Raw genomic sequence first — 9,624 nt, forward strand, 5'->3', positions numbered from 1 at the left:
CCAGAGGAGGGTAACGTGTGAGCCCACCGAATCAACCTGTCGCGAACACCAAGCGGGACGTACTGCTGTCAAGCTGGACACTGAGGTGGAGTAGGCTCTGACCGAGATGCCCGCTCGATGTCCACGTCCACTTCCCACACCACCGGTGCCACCAGACAAGAGGCCAGAAGTATGGGAGTGGGATCGATGGACCGCTCCTCTGTATCACATAGACGGGACAGTGCTTCTGCCTTAGCGTTCTGGGAACCTGGTCTATACGATATCGTAAATCTGAATCGGGTGAAAAACATAGCCCACCTTGCCTGGCGAGGGTTCAGTCTCCTCGCCACCCGGGTGTACTCAAATCAAATCAAATTTATTTATATAGCCCTTTGTACATCAGCTGATATCTCAAAGTGCTGTACAGAAACCCAGCCTAAAACCACAAACAGCAAGCAATGCAGGTGTTGAAGCACGTTGGCTAGGAAAAACTCCCTAGAAAGGCCAAAACCTAGGAAGAAACCTAGAGAGGAAGCAGGCTATGAGGGGTGGCCAGTCCTCTTCTGGCTGTGACAGGTGGTGATTATAACAGAACATGGCCAAGATGTTCAAATGTTCATAAATGACCAGCATGGTCAAATAATAGGTCTGGGACAGGTAGCACGTCAGGTGAAGAGGTCAGGATTCCATAGCCGCAGGCAGAACAGTTGAAACTGGAGCAGCAGCACGGCCAGATGGACTGGGGACAGCAAAGAGTCATCATGCCAGGTAGTCCTGAGGCATGGTCCTACGGCTCAGGTCCTCCGAGAGAGAGAAAGAAAGAGAGAAAGAAAGAATTAGAGAGAGCTTACTTAAATTCACACAGGACACCAGATAAGACAGGAGAAGTACTCCAGATATAACAAACTGACCCTAGCCCCCCGACACATAAACTACTGCAGCATAAATACTGGAGGCTGAGACAGGAGGGGTCAGGACACACTGTGGCCCCATCCGATGATACCCCTGACAGGGCCAAACAGGAAGGATATAACCCCACCCACTTTGCCAAAGCACAGCCCCCACACCACTAGAGGGATATCTTCAACCACCAACTTACCATCCTGAGACAAGGCCGAGTATAGCCCACAAAGATCTCCGCCACGGCACAACCCAAGGGGGGCGCCAACCCAGACAGGAAGATCACATCAGTGACTCAAACCATTCAAGTGACACACCCCTCATATGGACGGCATGAAAAAGCACCAGTAAGCCAGTGACTCAGGCCCTGTAATAGGGTTAGAGGCAGAGAATCCCAGTGGAAAGAGGGGAACCGGCCAGGCAGAGACAGCAAGGGCAGTTCGTTGCTCCAGAGCCTTTCCGTTCACCTTCACACTCCAGGGCCAGACTACACTCCAGATTACGGTGGTCAGTCCAGATGAGGAAAGGGTGTTGAGCCCCCTCAATCCAATGTCTCCACACCTTCAGAGCTTCAGAGCATCAGATGACAGTCATATGACATGTGTAACGACAAAACAGACAGACACAAACGAAAAGGAAAAATGGATTGGTGGCAGCTAGTAGGCTGGCGACGACGACCGCCGAGCACCGCCCGAACAGGGAGAGGAGCCACCTTCGGTGCAGAACGAGCAATACGGATGTCTATTGTGGGTGGGGTAAGATTCTCAAAACCAAATGAAAAGGGCTCCTGAGTGGCGCAGCAATAGACTTTATAAACTGGTTACCAACATAATTAGAAGAGTATAAAAAAAAATGTTTGGGTCATACCCATGGTATATGGTCTGATATACCATGGCTTTCAACCAATCAGCATTCAGGGTTCAAACCAAGTTTATAAATATAAATAAATCTCCTTTGCACATGTGCATAACTATAGATAAATCCGACAGGACAGTTTGAGAGATGAAAGTTCCTTGGTGTCCACATCACCTACGAGCTATCATGGTCCAAACACACCAAGACAGTTGTGAACAGGGCACGACAACACCTTTTTCCCCTCAGGAGACTGAAAAGATTTGGCATGGGTCCCAAGATTCTCAAAAGGTTATACAGCTGCACCATCGAGAACATCCTAACCAGTTGCAACACCGCCTGGTATAGCAACTACTCGGTATCTGACCGTAAGGCACTATAGAGAGTAGTGCGTACGACCTGGTACATCACTGGGGACAACCTTCCTGCCATTCAGAACCTATATACTAGGCAGGGTCAGAGGAAAGCCCGATTGTCAAAGATTGTCAAAAATTGTCAAAGACTCACCCAAGTCATAAACTGTTCTCTCTGCTACGGCACGGCAAGCGGTACCGGAGCGCCAAGTCTAGGACCAAAAGGCTCTTTAATCAAATGGCCGCTGGACTATTTACGTTGACCCCGCCCCCCCATTTGTTTTTACACTGATGCTACTGTTTATCATCTATGCATAGCCACTTTACCCCTACCTACATGTACAAATTACCTTGACTAACCTGTACCTCCTCACATTGACTCGGTACCGGTACCCCCTGTATATAGCCTCGTTTGTACTTTAGCTTATTTGGTAAATATTTTCTGAACTCTTTCTTGAACTGCATTGTTGGTTAAAGGCTTGTAAAGTAAGCATTTCACAGTAAGGTCCACTACACCTGTTGTATTCGGGCACATGTGACAAATAAAGTTTGATTTGATTTCACTGGGATGAACATGAAAACTAATGTTACGCTATTTTCTGGCACTTGAAACAAGGACAAATATTATATTATTATTAGTATTATCATAAAGCAGGCCGATGTCCATTCAGGGCTAGATGGGAGTTCAGGGGCAATGTTAGACTGCAGCCCAGGTCATTTGTGATGAAGGAAGGCAGAGAGAGTAGAGGAGAGGACAGGAGAGGAGAGGGCTGCACGGTGGCACCACTGATGAATGGATGTGAGAGAAAACAGCACAATGAGAGATTTAAAAAAATACTCTGCATCCTAAACCCGGAGACCAGCCAGTAAGTGAGGTGAGGTTTTAATGGCAGTATTTACCCAAAATAACTTTCCTTGACGGGGATCTAAAGAACGAGCGGGTGGCCATCGCCTCTGACTACAGAACATTGGCCGTTATTTTCTGTTCATTTTCCGACGGTTCTACACGTTGAATCGCCCACATTCGTTATGGTGTGTTTGTCCATAAGAGATGTATGGTTGCTAGCCAGGGTCCTATCAATGCATCTGTTGATGTTGTTTAACCATGTCAGTCAAGAAACTACGCCATTTGTACTCATTTAGGACATACACTGTGCAAATAAATAATAAATCCACTACAGTTCTCTTCTGCCACAGTGACCTGGACCATATGCAGCCCTATACTGATTGACTAAACGGAATGCCTGCTCTCAGCAGGGTCTGTGTGTGTGTCTCGGGGATGGTTTTTTAAACTTTTTTAAATCTCTCAAACCATTTCAGCCAACCACTACTGTTTTGCTCAAGCGAGGTTCCACTGGGTTGCTGACTCTCTGTGGGGGAAAATGTACAAATAACTGGTTGCTTATGGCTCCCGAGTGGCGCAGCGGTCTAAGGCACTGCATCTCAGTGCTAGATGTGTCACTACAGACCCTGGTTCAATTCTGGGAATTATCACAACCGGCTGTGATTGGGAGTCCCATAGGGCGCGTCGTCCGAGTTAGGCTTTGGCCGGAGTAGGCCGTCATTGTAAATAAGAATTTGTTCTTAACTGACTTGCCTAGTTAAATAAATACAAATAAAATACTCCATCACACACATGCACACACTCCCCCAGCCCTGTGGAACAGAGCAGGAAGACTTCTATCACATCTATTATATTTACCCTGGCAGATCTCCATTACAGCATTCCCCCCATCACTGCCAACAACGTCAGCCATCTGTTTGATTTCCTATACTACCACCGCACAGTGGGGACACACTGTGCCACACAAACACACAGCCATCAATTCCGGCCTTGTCTCGATGAATGAGAAGAAGTATAGATGGGAGCAGGGAAGGCCATTCAGATGGATAGGAACATGGCCACTAAGTGCGTTGCGCTGCTCTGGTACTGACACAAATGATAGAGACAGAAAACAACCCCTGACAGAGAGCAAAACTAATGACCAGGATGTGGATGTGGAGAGGAACACAACAGCTCTCCTCCACCATTATAATCCTCTAATCACACACTACTGGACGCCACCAGCAGGACCTCACGTACACACACACACACACACAGTCTGATTAGACTGTGTCTCTCCGCCCACTGTGACACACTGATGAGTCACCTCTAAAACAGAGAGGGAAGGAGGGAGAAATGTGGTGATACGGAGAGGGTGTGACAGAGAAGGCAGCGAAGAGAGGGAGGGTGGATAGAGAAAATGAAAAGGGGAGTGTGACAGTGTTTAAGTGAGTGAGAATGAAAGACAGAGGTACAGATAGAAAGTGAGAATGAAAGAGGGCGATACAGAGGGCACCAGAGGAGACAATCAGAGCCCTTGTCTGAAGGTGCGAAAAACAGGCTGTGACACTGCTGGGGACAGGATTAACTGATTCCCCTGTTCTGTCACACCACCACCATCAGTACAGGACAATTAAAACATCTGTCACCCTGACTGGCCAGAGGATGAGTCCCAAATGGCTCCCTATTCCCTATATAGTGCACTACTTTTGACTTTTTGGTCAAAAGCAGTGCACTATATAGGGAATATGGTGCCATTTGGGATGAACTCCCTGCCCCCCTCACTGACCAGAAAGATTGTGATGGGAAAGAGCTCCGGCCACAGTCAATAGGAGAGTGTGTTTGTATAACTAATACGATATGAGTCGTGTAATATTCGCACTGAACTGGGTGCCTGCCCACTGCATATGAGGTTCAGAAAGGTCAATATTTCTGTTACTGTCTGGAACACACTCATAATGACCTAAGTGTGCATTTTGGGACTTCAAATGGTGGTTTCTGCTCTGATTCAGAGAACGAGTGGCGTGGGGGATGGGGTCTTATGGTCGTTATCAGAGGAATCCAGAGTGGGTTGTGTGGAAGTCTTGCTCACACACACACACACACACACGCACACGCACACACACACACATACACACACACACACACACAGGCACACACGCACACAGGCACACAGACACACAGACACACAGACACACACACACACACACACACACAGGAAATGCCTAATGGCAGTGTTAACTCGGCGCAGCTTTTTGATAATTCCAAGCAAGTGCTGCTGTGATTTAATCAAGCTGTTTATCGATGTGAGGCACTTCCTCACACGCCCGCTCTCCTGACACGCTCATTAGATAAGAGCTGTATAACAAGGGGGGGGGGGGGGATTATTTAAAATACTCTTTGAAGAAGTAGGGTTTCAGATGGTTTCGGAAGATGGGCAGGGACTCTGCTGTCCAAGCTTCAGGAGGAAGCTGGTTCCACCATTGGGGTGGCAGGACAAGAGAGGAAATGAGCTTGGACTGGGCTGAGTTCTTGCTGCTCCGTAGGCAAGTACCATAGTCTTGTGGTGGATGTGTGCTTGAACTGGAAGCCCGTGGAATGTGTGGAGGAATGGGGTGACATGGGAGATCTTAAGAAAGTTGAACACCAGGTGAGCTGTGGCGTTCTGGAAAAAATGCAAGGGTTTGATGGCACAAGCAGGGAGCCCAGCCAACAGCGAGTTGGAGTAGTCCAGACGGGAGATGACAGAAGCCTGGATTAGGACCTGTGCCGCTTCCTGTGTGAGGTTGTCCAGGGTCACTCCAAGGTTCTTTGCACTCTGGGAGGGGGACAGGATGGTGTGGATGGTGCACTCTGAGAGGGGGACAGGATGTCAACCGTGATGGAGAGGTCTTGCAGCAGGCAGGCCTTCCTCGGGAGGAAGAGCATCTCCGTTTTGTCGATGTTGAGCTTGAGGTAGGCTGACATCCAAGCTGAGATATCTGCCAGGCATGCAGAGATGCGGGTCACCACCGGTGTGTCACAAGAGGGAAGGAGAAAAGTAGTTGAGTATCATCCGCATAGCAATGAGACGCCCAGCTCTGAGAGAGAGGAAATGAGGATCTGATGGTTCACAGTGTTGAAGGCAGTGGAGAGATCTAGGAGGATGATAACAGAGGAGAGAGAGTCAGCTTTGGCAGTGCAGAGAGCCTCCGTAAAAAAGAGGAGAGCCGTCTCAGCTGAGTGACCCATTTTGAAGCCTGGCTGGTTAAGGTCAAGAAGATTGTTTTGAGAGAGATAGTGAGAGAGTTGGTCAGAGACATCACACTCAAGTGTTTTGGAAAGAAAAGAAAGAAGGGATACCAGAGGGGAAGACCAAGCCGGCCGGGAGCAAAGGGGACAGAGTGAGCATAGGATGTGGAAAGGGATGAGAGTGGGGTCGAAGAGGCAGACTCAGGAGACAGGAGGGAGAATGATTTAGCAGAAGGGAGAGATGATAGGATGGAAGAGGAGAGAGTAGTGGGAGAGAGAGAGCAAAGATTGCGACGGCACATGACCATCTGGGTAAGCGCTGAGTGGTTAGGGTTGGATGAGAGGGAGAGAAAAGGAAACAAAGTAGTGATCAAATACCTTGAGGGAGTTTGCAGTGAGATTAGTAGGCAAACAGCCTCTAGTAACGATGACGTCAAGCGTATTGCCTGCCTTGTGAGTGGGAGGGAACTGGGGAAGTGTGAAGTCAAAAGAGGCCAGGTGGGTAAAGAAAGAGGTGGAAAGAAATTATTTGAAGGCAGACGTTGGGAAGTTGATCGCCCAGTACAATGAGAGGTGAGCCATCGGCAGGAAATGAGCTCATCAAGGTGTCAAGCTCATTGAAGAACTCTCTAAGGGCACCTAGTAGGCGACAACAACAACATTGTTTTGCTTGAGCGGACAAGTGGCAGCAACAGTATGGAATTAAAATGAGGAGATGGACTGATGAGTGAGGGAGAAAGGTCAAAATCTCTACTTGTGTGACACCACCGCGATGACCAGATGCTCTCGGACGATGAGAGAACACGTAGTCAGTTGAAGAGAGAGCAGCTGGAGTAGCAGTGTTCTCCGGGGGGATCCATGTCTCCTTCAGGGAGACATGGAAAAAAAAGTGTAGGGACTGAAGGGCAGCATAAGCTGAGGTGAACTCAGGGTTCTTGACCGCAGATTGGCTGGAGACCAGGAATACCACATGGGCTGTGCACGCAGGGTACACCAAATTAGAAGGGTTGCAGCCAAGGGGTGGGGAACGTCTGTAAAGCCTACAGGTAGCGGTTCGAACAGGTATAGAAAACACACACAGAATAGCTAAACGAGATCATCTGAAAATAACTAGGTAAGATACTCAAGTGATTGAGTGGTGTAAAGCCTTCCTGTCTTTCTTTCCTCCAAGAACTCCGCAGAACAATTCACCAGAACCGTCTTTGTTTTGGCGACGGTCCCCATTCTCACTGGGAAAGGAGCTATTAATATGTTTCTCACACAGACAGACACACGCAAACACAACACACACACACACACACACACACACACACACACACACACACACACACACACACACACACACACATTACCACAGTACACATTTTACACACATGACATTTGCATCAAACTGAAAGTGGGATTAATACTAAATATTTGTTCCCAGATAGATCGCTGCTGCTGATGGTTACAGAGGGTGTTAGCATGGAGGGGCAGGCAGGGGAACTGCTTTGATATACAGTTGAGCAGCGTGTCGAGGAGGGGAGGCATGGGAATTGCAGGGGGATAGGGCCTGACTAATTGAATGTCTGTTCTGTGTTATGTAATATATCTTAATCAGGACAGAAGGCATATACACAGACACACACAAACACTACAACAGACAGCAGCGAGTCTATCCTATCCTATCTTCCCTGGCATGACGTCACACTGAGAGGGTGGGGACAAACAAGTCCAAACACACATACAGTACTAGCTAGATACAGTGCCTTGCGAAAGTATTCGGCCCCCTTGAACTTTGCGACCTTTTGCCACATTTCAGGCTTCAAACATAACGATATAAAACTGTATATTTTTGTGAAGAATCAACAACAAGTGGGACACAATCATGAAGTGGAACGACATTTATTGGATATTTCAAACTTTTTTAACAAATCAAAAACTGAAAAATTGGGCGTGCAAAATTATTATTATTATTATTATTTTTTTTTTTTTATCTCCCGAGTGTAGTCCAAATTCAGTTTGGCTTTGGCTGCTTTAAGATGACTCCAGGAGGTGCTGTCTAGGGATTGTTTATGTATTTTTTCACAGCATTCCAGCTCCCTCTCAAGATCTAGCCTGTGTGCTTCCATTGCTTTTTTCTTAGAGGAAGCATATGCAATTAGATGACCTCTTAGTGTGGCTTTAGCAGCGTCCCACATTGTGGCCGGAGAAACAGGAGAGTCTTTATTGCCATGTGTGTAGTTGTCTATCCATGTAGTTACCAATGTATGGAACTCGTCATTTGATAGCATGGAGGTGTTGAATTTCCAGCTCTTTGACCTCGGGATGTTTTTGCAGAGGTCAAAGCAGAGGTGGACAAAGGCGTGATCTGAAAGTGCTATGGGTCCGATTGTACATGTGGCTGAATTTATGAAACTCTTTGGGATAAAAATGTAATCTATACGGGAGTAGGTGTTATGGACATTAGAGTAGTATGTATAGTCCATAGATGAGCTATTATTCTCTCTCCAGATATCTATCAGTCCCATCCATCTCTTTAGTAAGAGAGTTCAACATCTTTGCAGATCTAGGATTTGTGGTGGGGACTTGAGATGATTTGTCTAGGGTTGGGTTAAGGGTACAATTAAAATCTCCGGCCACCACGCCAAAGGAGACACAATGCTCATTGAACAGGGTTATAATTTTTGACATGAAGACAGGAGTATCTGTGTTAGGGGCGTATATGTTTAATATTGGTTGACCATATTATCAAAATCAAAAAATTATCAAAATTATCAAAATAAATCTCCCCTCCGGATCAGATATGTTTTTGTCAATTATGAATGGAACATTCTTATGGATAAGTATGGCTGTGCCTCTACTGTTTGATTTGAAAGATGAGAAATACACCTGTCCCACCCAAGCTCTGCGGAGTTTGGCATGTTCAGCATCACAGAGGCGTGTCTCTTGTAATAGCGCAATGTCTGCTTTTTCCTTTTTTAGAGCACATAGTATCTTCTTTCGTTTTATTGCATGCCCTAGACCATGGCAGTTCCATGTCAATAGATTTAAGGCACTAGTCATCGTCATCGAGCAGTAATCGAACTTTAGTGCAAGTCATCGCTGGGTAAAAGTGGATAGTAATTACAGCTGCGTTCACATAAAAGGAAAATAAATGGTGTACATAAAATAATAATCTCTGAACACCCCAGCCGAGTTCCCAAACAACTCGACACATCCCGTTGGATCTATTACCCCCCCCCCGCTCAGTCTCAATTCTGTGTTCCGAATAAAACAAAAACCGGGAACAGTTAGCAACGCACAACGTCTCCTTCTCCCCACCAAAGAAATGCCTCATCCTCTCCACCCCGCATTGAGTTAATAACACAGTTGCCCTCGTCCAGACCCCAGTAAAAGAGGGGAGAAAAATAAAATCAATAGCCCAGCCTACATATGCCTCCCCCAAGGGACATAGGGAACCCCAGGTAATAATAGCAACAACAAAAAAACAGGGAAATAAAAGTA

Source organism: Oncorhynchus clarkii, chromosome 13 (genome assembly GCF_045791955.1).
Source record: "Oncorhynchus clarkii lewisi isolate Uvic-CL-2024 chromosome 13, UVic_Ocla_1.0, whole genome shotgun sequence".
In the NCBI taxonomy this organism is placed as follows: Eukaryota; Metazoa; Chordata; class Actinopteri; order Salmoniformes; family Salmonidae; genus Oncorhynchus; species Oncorhynchus clarkii.